This window comes from Bacillus rossius, chromosome 13, assembly GCF_032445375.1.
Source record: "Bacillus rossius redtenbacheri isolate Brsri chromosome 13, Brsri_v3, whole genome shotgun sequence".
NCBI lineage: Eukaryota > Metazoa > Arthropoda > Insecta > Phasmatodea > Bacillidae > Bacillus > Bacillus rossius.
Window position 1 is genome coordinate 33,045,168 of NC_086340.1, and position 13,614 is coordinate 33,058,781.

The following is a 13,614-nucleotide window of genomic DNA, read 5'->3' on the forward strand; positions in this document are numbered from 1 at the left end:
ACAGTTTTTGTATCTGAAAATAAATTATGCACCTGGTTGAAATATTAACATTTTTTGTATTGGCCTAATTATTTTTTTGAGTGATTATTTTAATACATAAATATATTTTTAGTTAACAAAGTATAAAAATTCCAGACAACTCATATGTGAAACATTGGTAAACTAACTTCAACTCTCTCCATTGCAAAATGTGATCAGAAAAAAAGTGGGGATGGGGAGGTTGCTAAAGCCACTTAGCCCTTCCCCCGCCCCCCTTAGATTAGAACCACCACTAGGGACACCATAACAAGCAACTTAAAAAATATATATTTTAATAAATGTATGCCTAACATATATTTTCTCATTTTTCATTTCACCAAATAAACCCAACTTTAAATTTAATGTCCTATCGGGTATAGAGTACACAATATACAACATGCAAGACACAAACAACAATGTTTCACAAAAAAACTTAACTTGGCAACAAATGTTTTACAAAACTATCTACATTGACAAGGGGCTACTCCGCTACCTTGCATGTAGCAAACTCATATTTTTCTACTTTTTTTGCTTGAAGGAGTATTAATTGGTCATTTTTAATTTTTTCAAAATATTCCTGACAGCTGTAATTGTAATTAAGTGTGACAAAAATTTCTGATTTAATCAGTTTCAAGGAACACCTGTTTCTGTCATCGCACCATTTTTTTCATTATTAAAAACATTCTTTCAACAAATGAGTTTGAGCCAGGTATGCTCAACACAAAAGAAATTAGTGTGTACATGTTGGGGATTTCAATGATGGAAATTTTTTTGAAAATATATAACCATTTCTTCTCTAAACTATCAAAAGACAGACTAGAAATTTATTTCAGAGTTTCTTTACACTTGCAAAATTCTTCATTAAAATCATCCGAATTAAAATTTTCAAAGCACACAAAAGATTTCAAGGAACTAACTACTTCTTCAAACATTGAAAACTCTAGTTGGTTATGCGTTAGATTCACAACACGTAGTTGTTTGCAAATATTTCCATCACTGAAATCAAAAGACTTGTCCAAATATGAAAGGCTGGCATGGTAAAAAGTAAGAAGATTGTCAATAACTATCGTTTGTTCGTGGGGCAGAAGATTGTTAAGCAATTTTTTTGCCTCTGTACCCACAAATTTGTCATTAATTCTGTTAACAAGTTTTTCTCTGAGGTCAACCATAACATCGAAAGTTTCAGTGACAGCTAATTTACTTTCTTCTAATTTATGTATTGCTGCATGAAATATTTTTGAAACATTACAGAAGAAGGCTAAATAAACTTTAAGTTTATCTTCCCTTGTGCTGTCGTCATTTTGAAAAAACTGTTTCAAATAATATGGATAGTCCGTTATACTCTTAAAATAACTAGATACTGCATCAAAGTTCTGCCAAAGTCTGTCGACAGCTTTTCCTAACGAAAGCCATCTTGTTGGAACATGCCGTAATAATTCACTGTATTAAATTTCCACAAAATCAAAAAATGATATAAGCTCTGCCCTTCTCTTAGCAGAACATGAGAAATGACCATAAGTTTTTCTGATAACATTTTCAACATCAATAGCAAGAACATCACTAGCATGTATACAACAATTATGAATCACGTGGGCATTGCAGTTCGCTTTAACTATCGTACTATTTTCAGTTTGCAAAAGTTTATATACACTTTTATTTTTTCCAAAATTCACATTTTCATTATCTGCGGAGTATGACACCATTTTGTTGGGCGAGAGCTCAAATCGCTGAATACAATCATTCAGATTTTTGTGTATTTTGGCTGCAGACTCGTCAGAATCTTCTATGAAATTCAAAACCTAAAAAAAGCAAAATGAGTTGTGAGTGAAAAGTGTTTTACGGCTTTTAACAAGAATCTTAACAGATTTTAAGAGCAGATGTGGATATGGAGCTGGAATAAAGGATGTAGGAAACGGGAGTACCCAGAGAAAACCCACCCAACGGCATCTTACAGGCACGATTCTCACTTGCAAAAATCCGGAGATCCTGACGCCGCCACCCCTTCAATGAGTTAATGAAGGCTAGGACTACATAAAATGTAGATTGATAACATTAATATTAACGGTAAATTGCTTACCTTCCACTGAATTCCCTCGCAGGCATCAAAATAACGTACACAAACCGGAAACATTTTTCTATTTCCTTTGTTCGATGCATCTGTAGCAATCGAAAATAACTGTGCACACTTTTCCGGAGATTTAAGAAATTTTACGAAATCATTTACACTTTTAGGAGCCATAACATTCATGACAAATGCTTCGGCTTTTGTTCTTCCACACGATAATTTCCGCGCTGTTTCTGAATCACTGCCAAAAACATGCCGTATCGATTTTTTATTACAATCAAAACTGTTATAACTTAAACCATGCTTCGTATTGTGATAACATAGAGCTAGTTCAGATGCTACAACAGAATTTTGATCGCTAGTGCCTTGTTTTACGAAATAACTGTTTATCTTAGTTTTTTACTCGCATTTGCTTGTTGAACCGTGTTTCTATGTAACAATGTTGAAGCATGCTGTTTTACATCGTTTTCGCCGCCGTGTGCTATTGAAAACTCTCTTTTGCAAAGTACACATTTGGCTTTGTAACTATTATCACTACATGTTAGCCACTTATAGTAATGTTCCCATCGAACAAATAAACGCACAGCCGTTTCTTTTTTCGCGGTGGCGAATCGCACATTTTTTCAACTCAACTTTACCCGATTTACTCAACTTTATCCGTTTTCAACTCAACACAATATCAACATAAACATAACAGACTAAGCGCGGACAAGTGATGCCACCTGTCGGCGTCAACATGAACTATTCGGTGGCCAGTGAACTGCGGAGTAAACGGAGCCTCGCAATGTCGCAATACATATAACAGGTGGTGCGGCGCAGGCGGAAAAATACTTTTTCAATTTTATGCAGGTGTGTGAATTGAACTTTAAACAAGATACGGGAAATATCACGTCCCGTCCTGCCTACGTACGGGATAATTCTTTTAGTCACAGAATACGGGAAATCCCGTACAATACGGGACGGTTGGCAACCCTAGGGCCTTGCGATGAAGGACTGGATAATTTCTCTAATAGACCTCGTAAGTCAACCTGAAGCTCTATTCACTCCTGATTGCAGGCCCGATGCGCCAGCTCGCGACAGTACATTACCACACATCCCGTAGCCTACAAATGCGTAGAAGTTGAGGCTAGGGCCTTGTGATGAAGGACTGGATAATTTCTCAAACAGACCTCGGTCAACATGAAGCTCTATTCACTCCTGAGTGTAGGCCTGATGCACCAGCTCGCGACAAAAGTACTGAATTAATAAAAATTACCGAATATAAACATAATTAAGTGTTTATTTATATATTTAAATTCACAAGCGAACATCTAACTTCTCTTTCTTAACATAGTTTAGGCTGGCTGGCAGCCTGGCGAGAAACGACGAAAGTCACCCCCAAAACAACCAGTTACAACCAAACCAATGCGGACAGACATGTCCAAGTGCCCACCCCCACTGCATGGTAGACTCTTTTCAACTCTGTCCAACTCTTCATCCATATCCATCCTTCTGTTTCCCGTAACCAACCTGCACGCATAATGCATGACTTTTGCACCCCGCGTGAATGATTCCAGGGTTTTCCCTATGTCTATGTAGGTTTTACCTGGGCACAACTTATCTAGTTTTAGTCTAGAATAGTCAGTGAGGGGAGTTAGTCATGGCGCCAATCGCAGCCATGGCTGGCCAATCCCCTCCTAGCACATGATGCTACCTCTACTGCATGGCTTAAACCCAGCATGAGTAGAGCATATAGGCTTCGGCCTGAGACGCACTTATGTCTTACCTACCAGACCTCTCCCGCACACTCATAGCTCTAAGTTAGATCAGGAAAAAAAATCGCCTCCCTCTCATTCGTCCGAATTAATTAGTTTGAAATACTTGTTAGTTGTTATGCTGGTCGATACCAGATTCATTAGGAAATTCACTCTTTTAATTTCAATAATTAAATTCATTTGTGACTTACAGTGCGACGGAAGCGGCAGTCAGCATGGTAGCTAAGTTTAGAATTTAACTTGTTTGTGTCTTGATGCTTGATAGCCACGCCACCTTGCTTAACGTAACGTATATGTCAGTGCTTTTTTTGCATGCTTATTCTGTCGCTATGAATACAGTCGCAATTAAGCTAAATTTAAGGAGCCGCAAGTAATAATATATTCAATTTTCCCACCCAGTAGACATTTTTTTATGTAGAGAGTGTAAATACATTACTTTTTATTTATTACATATTTTACTACTGATATCGGCTGCGTGTGGGCTTCAAGTATTATGATATTCGCAGGCTTTCACGGCCATTGTCTGAAGTAGCTTGGCTTCTGGGTTGTAGCCGATAATGATGGCGACTGCAATTTCAACCGAAACGTTGGTGAATTATTCGACAAGGACGCGGCTACAACCCAGAAGCCAAGCTACTTCTTCAAGTATATGGCTAACAGTTTCCATTATTGACTGTGGCTGAACGTTGGAAGTTATTACACTGTTTTATTTTTACATAATAGATTCTCAAAGCTTCTAAGCACTTTTGCAAAAAAAAAAAATCCAGAGCCGCGTCTCGGGCGCCGGGCAGGTATGTTAGTTGTAGTTTCTCAGTTTCAGATCGTAACCCTGCCATGTGCCAATTAATTGCCAGCATATTGCAGGCTGTTTATATTTTGTATGTTTGCGATCGTAACGTAACTTGCAGTGGCTGTTGAGGTCATCCCATTGACTCGGGTTGATTTATCTATGCATTGATTATTGTTACTATTCTTGGTCACGTGTTTTACAGATAGCATCGTGTATAATTGGCTGTTTGAACTCTTCTCGACCCGTTAGAATTGTAATTGCCTGAGTGCATTGCCCTTCGTGACGAGTCTGGGCATTCACGTGTGATTATATCACGTTTTGAACCCTGTAATTATTTTGGCATAAATTGTCGTTAGTTATAATCGTTTTGGACATTCCTTAATGGCCACATATTTATAGGAATAATTTGATTGAGTTTCAAGTTTAGAAGTACTGTATTTATAAGACTAATTAACGATATTTATTTAACTTTGGCGTTTCAAATCTTTTCAGTAATGGTTCGTCTTATCAAAATTGTTTCAAATAACATTTAGAAGATTTAAAATAAACTCTAACAGATTTGATAGTGTATCTAAAAGGTAGTTAGGAATTTTCTTTGTTCTTTAACCCTAATTTTTTACACCCCCTGCATTAAAGGTTGGTCGTATGAAAAATTATTTGTGGCGAAAGTTGTATATAATGTTAGAATAAATTTAGAATTACAATAAATAAGACCGGATATGATAGAGTACATAGTACATAAAATATGAATATATTATTACATTTTTTCTATTTCAACCCAAATTTTTTCAACACCTTCAATCAATGTTTCATCTTACCAAAAATGGTTTCAGGTTCACAAACAATTTGAACGGATTTTATGGTCAGATTATTCGGGGAGTTATGAATTTTTTTCTTTGCCAGCCATAATTTTTTCCATCACAGTTAAAGTTCAGCGTATCAAAAATTTATTTATCCTAAAGTGTTTTTGTTATTGCTCTAATTAGACAAAATTACGTCATACTGACGTGATATTTTTCATATTAAGGTATTTGAAGTGATTATTCTGTTTTTTCAATAATCTTTCCCACTTTAAACACTTCGGTCGGATTTTACCCATTGTTGAACTCACCTGAAAACTATTTAAAAAACCGGAAGTCGTACCCGGGTAACGGCTGCAGTAGGTAGTCTTTCTTCTAAATCTACCTTCAAGCCTAGATAAGAAATTTTATGATATTTAAATTTTATGTTAAGAATTTAAAGCTCTGCCTGCATTTTTTCGCATACTATCGCAAAAAATTGATTATAGCCTAGTATTTATTCATAGTGTTACAATCCGGGAAATAGCGTTTTAAAATAAATGTTGAATAAAAATGAAGACATGAATGTAAAGGAAAAAAAGCTATATTCAATTTTTTTACTGATATTATTAATATGAACAAGAGGCACTTACACTATATGTATCTGACGTCTAGCAGAGTGAATCGCTGTCACAAAATCTGTGTCGACTAGGTTGTGCACGTTAATTTTACTTTCCAAAAACACGAAATGTACATTTTTTTTTTTACTAAACCCACGTTTGTTATAAATGAGGATACATAACACATTTTTAAAATTCTTTTTTAACTTAACTATAGTATTATTAGGTAAATTAAGAAGACATATTACAATTTTTGGCGTGGTAGGACTTCCAAAAAAAATTAATATAGTTTTTCTTTACATGATCAATAGACCTCAAAATCATCAACAGCTCAATAGTTTATACATTGAAATTTATAGTTACGACCTATGTTGAGAAAAAAAGGTTCGTAAGGGATGGCCCAATTAAGTTTTATTAATACTAATATATTCATTACTAATAAATAATTTTACTGAAAAATGTCCGATCACCAATCACTGGCACTTAAAAATGTTTATTCGCAAGTCACCCAATGTCTGTCAAGTTACACAGTTTGCACTCATCACTGGAGCTAGGCTCAACGGTGATTTACCCCTTACTACGCACCTGTCCACACACACAGTTTCGCGCCACTCAGTCGCACTCTTTCGAAGGGGTCTCTCACACTCTTCGCCAATGTTGCACTTCCCTTCACTCGCATAACTCTCTGAACTCTCGTAACTCGCTCGGAACTCTCGCGAAGGCCGACGTAGACCTCTTATACTAGTGGATCATCTTTCCAGAACCGACGAGAGCGTCTGTGATGAGTCGCGTCATCCGGGTGCCAACCTGATACCCGAAAAGTCCACAAAGGCGGCACCCATTCACGCCACTCCGCGGCGCTGGCCCGCGGAATTCCCAAGGCCGCTCAGCGATAGATAACAGCGATGAGGAAGATGATGCACGGGGTGAGGAGGGGGAGGAGGGTAGCGCGTGGCATGCCTTAAGTCAGTGGACGGCACGTGACACGGCGCGTGACGCCAGTGGCCGTGAAAGGTGCCAGCCAGCTCCAGACCTGGCTCGTGTCGCAGTCGTTCGTAACAATCAATCAATCAATCTACAATATATATATATATATATATATATATATATATATATATATACACACACACATAAATTTGGTGGATACTATAACTGTCGCAATATTTCACAAATCACTTCCAACTGATGCATAAAATCTAGTAGTGTGAAATCTCGGTCGAGTTCGTTAGTGGGCAATATCCTACCAAAGGGTTAGAAATGGGGAAGGTTTTTTTAAAAAAAAAAAGAAAAATCGCTGTAACTCCCACTGTACTTGTAGGAGTGATACCATAATCCTTTGTCTGAATAAGTTTTTAATTCGACCAACCATAACTGCAAGGGGTTGATAAAACATAAGTTGGAGAGAAAAAAACTCCCTTCGAAGGCACATCGAAATCGTAAAAATTGTTTTTTAATATTATAATATTTATCTAAAACGTTTTTCTAAAACAATATTTTATTAGACGAACCATTGCTGCAAGGAGTTTTAAAATTAAGGTTAAAAAAATACATAAAATACGTTCCTTGTATACTATTAAATCGGTTTCTTTATATTATAAAACATAAAAATATTGTCTACAACTTTCATCTGAAAATATTTTTATATAACAAAATATTTCTGCGAGGGGTGAAAAATATTAAGGGTTAAAAGACAAAAAAAAAATAAAATCATAACTCCCTTTATATGCACACAATTAAATACGTTAGAATTGTTTCTAACCTTTATAAATATTATGTAAAACATTCGTCTAAAATAATTTTTATATGATCAACCATAATTGCAAGGGGTGGAAATAACAAGAATAGAATTTTTAAATTTCATAATTTCCGTACCATGTACACTATTAAATTCGTTCTAATTTATTGTAATACTTAAATTATTACCTACAACTTTTGTCAGAATAATTTTTTTTACGACCTTTAACAACTGCAAGGGGTGTAATAAACGGGGGTTGAATGACAAAAAATGCATAACTCCCTTATTAGTCACACTCTCAAATCCATTCAAATTGTTTGTAAATATTAAAATTCTTATCTAAAACTTTTGCGTGCAACAATTTTTGATAAAACAAATAATTTTTTCAAGGTGTAGAAAAAAACATGGGGTTGGAATAAGAAAATAAATAAAACTTATATAACTTCCCTACCATTTATAATATCGAATCCATTCTTATTATTTTATCCCACAAAGTTTAATATCGTTATACAATTTGAAAAATATTTTGCTGTACAGTTTTGGAATAAAGCTATACTACCACCATAAATGTTTTAAAAACTACTAATAAATGGCTTTTGATGCCTGTTTGTAACATTTCACGAACAGCAAAATAAATGCTTGAAGAAATTTTTCTCTAAACTGATTAATTTACCTAACATTCTTCACTGATTCAATTTGGGTGGATTAGGAGGGGGGATTATAATCGTATTTTTGTGAAAGGTATAATTTTTACTGTTTGCAGGTTTGTTCAAACATTAAAAACTAAAAAAAAATGTTATTTAGATTTTTATTAATTGTTTGAACCTCGGCCTATAAAAAAAACCTAATTTTTTAAAGGATATTTCCGATACAAAAACGTAATTTGATCACACATTGAACCCTACCTACCTTGATTTATTCCATTAACCATTATTAAAAAAATTCTTTATTTGCACAACTACACTTAATTCTGCAAACTTATATTTTTAATGAAGCCTAAATATTTAATTTATTTTAATTTTTTTCTTTTACTGTTATTTCGGCAACCATATTACACACAGTTCAGCATTTTGTCATTCGACGTTATCAAGCTACCATTTAAACCCAGCAGTAGCTCCAATGTTACTAAAAAAAAAAAAAGCCTTTTTTCCCCATTTTTTTCTTTCTAATTTTCACATACCAATATGGCAGATGTTGCTTTATATTTGTATCAGCTGTTCTAGCCTGCTGTTATTAAACTCTGTAGTTAAGCTTTTCGGAAGAAAATTAGATCAAAATACTACTGGTTAATATGATTATTTATATTAAAAGTCAAAAACGAATCTTCATATTATAATGTAATGATATGAGTAAAAATGGTATTTCCAATTTAACCTATAAAACAGGTACAGCTGATACATTTGTAAACAAACGGCCGCCATATAGGTACGTGTAGTACACGGAAATCCCCCTCCCCTTTTGGAATCACCCCCTTCGTCAAAATCGGACCCTATGCTCCATCTGTGTGTTTCCCTAATCACTGGTTAATCTATGCAATGGCAAACGGATAGACGGACAGCCTAAGTTTCACCCCCATAGATCGACATGCCCTTCGGGCTGGTTCGTACATATTCGGTTTTTTTTTTGGTTTTTTTTTTATCTGTACGTTCAAAACAAACATTGCAATATTGATCAAATAATTGTTGACTAATGTTATTTTATATTTTTTTAAGAGTAAAACACATGTACACAAATATTTCCTTGTTACTAATTATGAGATTTTCAGGTAAGTTATTGAGCTATTTCTGTTTGATTTGTTAGGAGATTAGTTTTGTCCGTTTACAAGTTAACATTGCTTGTGTTATTCTTGGCAAGTAATCATTTCTTATATAAATTTTTGTACACTATAGGCTTATCTTTTTAAATTTTAGGTAGCGTGTGGAGATTTCATCTTATGTTCATGAGTGCACAACGTATAAAATCATAAGAAATGTTTTCCGGTGGTGTGTAGCAGTTAACCGCATTTAAGTAAAAATATTTTAAAATAATTGTTACCAGAGCTTAATTACATTGAGGTGAGTGCACTTAATATAATTTGGGGTATTGCAGGAAAAATTATAAATTCCTAAAGTGTTTTTTACTTCCTGACATGTTTAAAATTATTATTCTCTATGAGGGTTGTTTGATACCGCAAGTAGTTTATCATGTTTAACATGTGGATAGGTTAGGATTATTTATTACAAATCTGTAATATTGAGATACTGCCCTTGGGTTAGCTGGATTAAAAATACAGTGAAATTTGTTAGGTTAGTAACATTATACGTACAGTGATTCTAAGTACAGTGGAATTTACATTTGGTTAGCTTGGGATAGCACCAATTAAAAATTCTGTAAAATCAATTGAACGGTTGGATGTTACTAACCTAATCTAACCAACCAATATACATTTTACAGTGATTTTTTAGGTTATTATCTCACGTTGCTGCTTTTTGTATGCAAAATAAACTTTGGACACTTTTTTTTTTAACTTTAAATATGTACCTGTATTTACTCTGAAAAAAGTTAGTAGTTGGAAATGGGGGGTTCAAGCACAGGCGCAGGAGCCAGGAGCCCGCCATCTTGGATGACGTCATCGGCGGCCATCTTGGATGACGTCATCGGCGGCCATATTGGATGACGTCATCATGACCTTTGACCTTGACCTTTGACCTTGCTAATCTATGCTAATCTATGCTAATCTATGCTAATATATGCCAATCTATGCCAATCTACGCTAATCTATGCCAATCTATGCCAATTAGTATGCCAATCTATGCTAATCCATATGTTAATCCATGCTAATCCATATGTTAATCCATGCTAATCCATATGTTAATCCATGCTAATCCATCCGCCATTTTATATTTCTAGAAATTTCCACCAACTTCGAATCGTGACGTCACCGTTGCACTTTTCGTCACGGCCGCCATCTTGGATTCGAATTTTTTTTTTCGAACTTTTGAAATTCGATGTAATCATCAGCCGCCATCTTGTTTCGTCTGCTGGTGGCCGCCATCTTGTTTCGTCTGCTGCATGCCGCCATCTTGTTTCCGTCTGCTGGAGGCAGCCATCTTGCGACGTCATATAGTTCTGTTGGTCGCCACCAGATAGCAGCAGGGATTATTTTATTTTTTTTCTTTAACTAAAATAATTTCAGTGCCGAGGCTGGGATTCGATCCATGGGATGTGAAAACGTCCAGGATGTCGTGGTTACGAGGCGGACACCTTGACCACTAGACCACGAGACCAATTGGGATATGGTGGAATAAATAATCTATATATGCCACGTACTGACGTCAAGTTTTATGATAAAAGGGGGGAGGGTGTCTTTGCCTTCCCAAATGCATGAAATTCAAATTATTATTATACCATCGCCATCTTTAATTCCAGCACAGACTACCAGATGGCGCCAAATTCAAATATTAGTTAGGGAGTCGGCAGGCAGGTGTCGCATGCCGCCATCTTGGTTCTCAAGTTGGCTGGTAGATGTCGCTAGTATCGCGCGCCAAATTCAAAAATTAGTTGCCAGACGCGCCGCCATCTTGGTTCTCAAGTTGGCTGGTAGATGTCGCTAGTATCGCGCGCCAAATTCAAAAATTAGTTGCCAGAGGCGCCGCCATCTTGGTTCTCAAGTTGGCTGGTAGATGTCGCTAGTATCGCGCGCCAAATTCAAAAATTAGTTGCCAGAGGCGCCGCCATCTTGGTTCTCAAGTTGGCTGGTAGATGGCGCCACCGTCGCCATATTTTAGTTCATACAATCGATACCAGATGACGCCACCATCGCCATCTTTAGTTCCTAGTGTTGCTACCAGAGTGTGCCACCATCGCCATCTTTAATTCTTAAAGTTACCGCCGGAGCGCGCCACCATCGCCATCTTTAATTCATAAAGTCGCTACCGGATGGCACCACTGTCGGCCATCTTTAATTCAAGGTATTGTCGCCGGATGGTGCCAAGTTTGAATTTAAAAACCTACAAGTGTTATGCAATGTGTAACCAGTCGAGATAAGTTTGGAACCTGTAGCCATATTATTATTATTTATTAATGTATGTTTATTAAATATGATAGAGTATTTATAAAATATTGGTGTTGTGTAGAGTCTCTCTCTCTTCTCGTAGTGGCGGAAGACATCTCGAAGGTAGTGTTAGAATTTATGTATTAAAGCAATCACTCTAGCTGAGGAGACTAATAACTTATAGTTACAATTCAATAATAGCGGCAATTAAATGTTTTGAAATTAAAGCAAACAACGTAAATGTTAAACACATATTTATTTAAATCTTATTACAAACAGCAAGGGGTAAGAACAATCGATGATTTAAAAGAAGTAAATAACGAGTAATAAAATCACATAATATTCACACACTACACATCATAGTGACAAAGGCAACATTAACTCGAGACCCAATTATACATAGTAGTATGGGTGGTCGAATAGCCAGAATTTAAGTAGCTGAACATTACAATGGGCGCAATGGAATTTGCCATACAGTTTTATACATTTATCCAGGCGGTTTCCATAAGTCTTTAAAAGTTTGTTGAAGCTAGGACAGTTTCTTTCATTATGTAAATCAACAATGTTGGCACTGCACAGTTCACTAAAGATACTTTTTTGTTTGTCTCCTAGGACGTATACTACATCTCCTTCTTCAGGGTTGACGATGTCACATAACACTGATGAGATTTGGTCAAAGCTCACTTCACCTTCGTTCCACGAGAGTCCATGCACTTCATAAGTCAGTTTACGATTCTCGCTTTGCGACAGCCTGTCTAGTTCGGACCAGTCACATGGTGGTTTGAATATGTATTCATAGGTCCTCAATACATCACCGTCCTCGATGAACATTGCTGCAAGTTGCTTAACCACATACCCCTTTTGTGATGTGAGGCACTGAATGTTGCAGAGAAATAATGACATTTTTTTGTCAGTACTCACGATAACTGATGTGTGAAGCTGTGCTAGCTCTGCAAGGCTGATGCTAGTTCTACAGGTATGACTGCAAGGCTGCAGTGCTGATGTTGTCTCTAGGATGCTGAATGTCAGACTGGTTGTAACAACCCTTGGTGTCGTAGTACACACAAATTTACAATTCGTCTTCATCACTATCCCCCAAGCCACTATCCGTTCCTTCATCCACATCTTCGTTCACCTCTTGCGCTTCCTTTGCGGCCTCGATGCAGGTCATAACAGCATGATATAAATAGGTAATAAATACCTCTTCCTCAGGGAACTCAGTGAGAATGTTGAGGGTGGAGGATGTAAGGTGGTAATGTATATCATTAAAGTCCATACCTATGTAGCGACGTACTACATCCATTACAAATTCCCGAACATCGTCCATCGTAACACTGTTTAAATTACAATCGCAAACACTCTCCGCGTAAACACTGGTGGAAGCCATGATGATAGGAGCGTGGTTAGAAGCAGACTACCACGTTAGTGGAGCGATGCTGTGAGACCCCAGAACTCGCTCGAAATATCCTGCACAACACATTCCAAAAACATGACGTAGCCTATGGTTGACGGCACAAACACCCTGAGTGGCTCTGCGTGTTTCCTCCTGCCCGAACACGCGCTGCTATGAAAGCCTCTTCCCGAGCACAGACGTCACTCCCGCAGCAGACAAAACAGGCGTATGCTACAGGAGCTAGAACAATTGAATAGCCAAATATATATTTAGACTACCCAACTTCATAAATGACATGAGATAATTCCTGTGCGATAATCATACTTTAAATGTTGTAATGTATGTATAAACAATAATCATGACTAGTACTTGAAAAAAAAAAATGTAAGTGAGGTGTTATTCACCTTTAGCGCTTCTCGATTTCTGT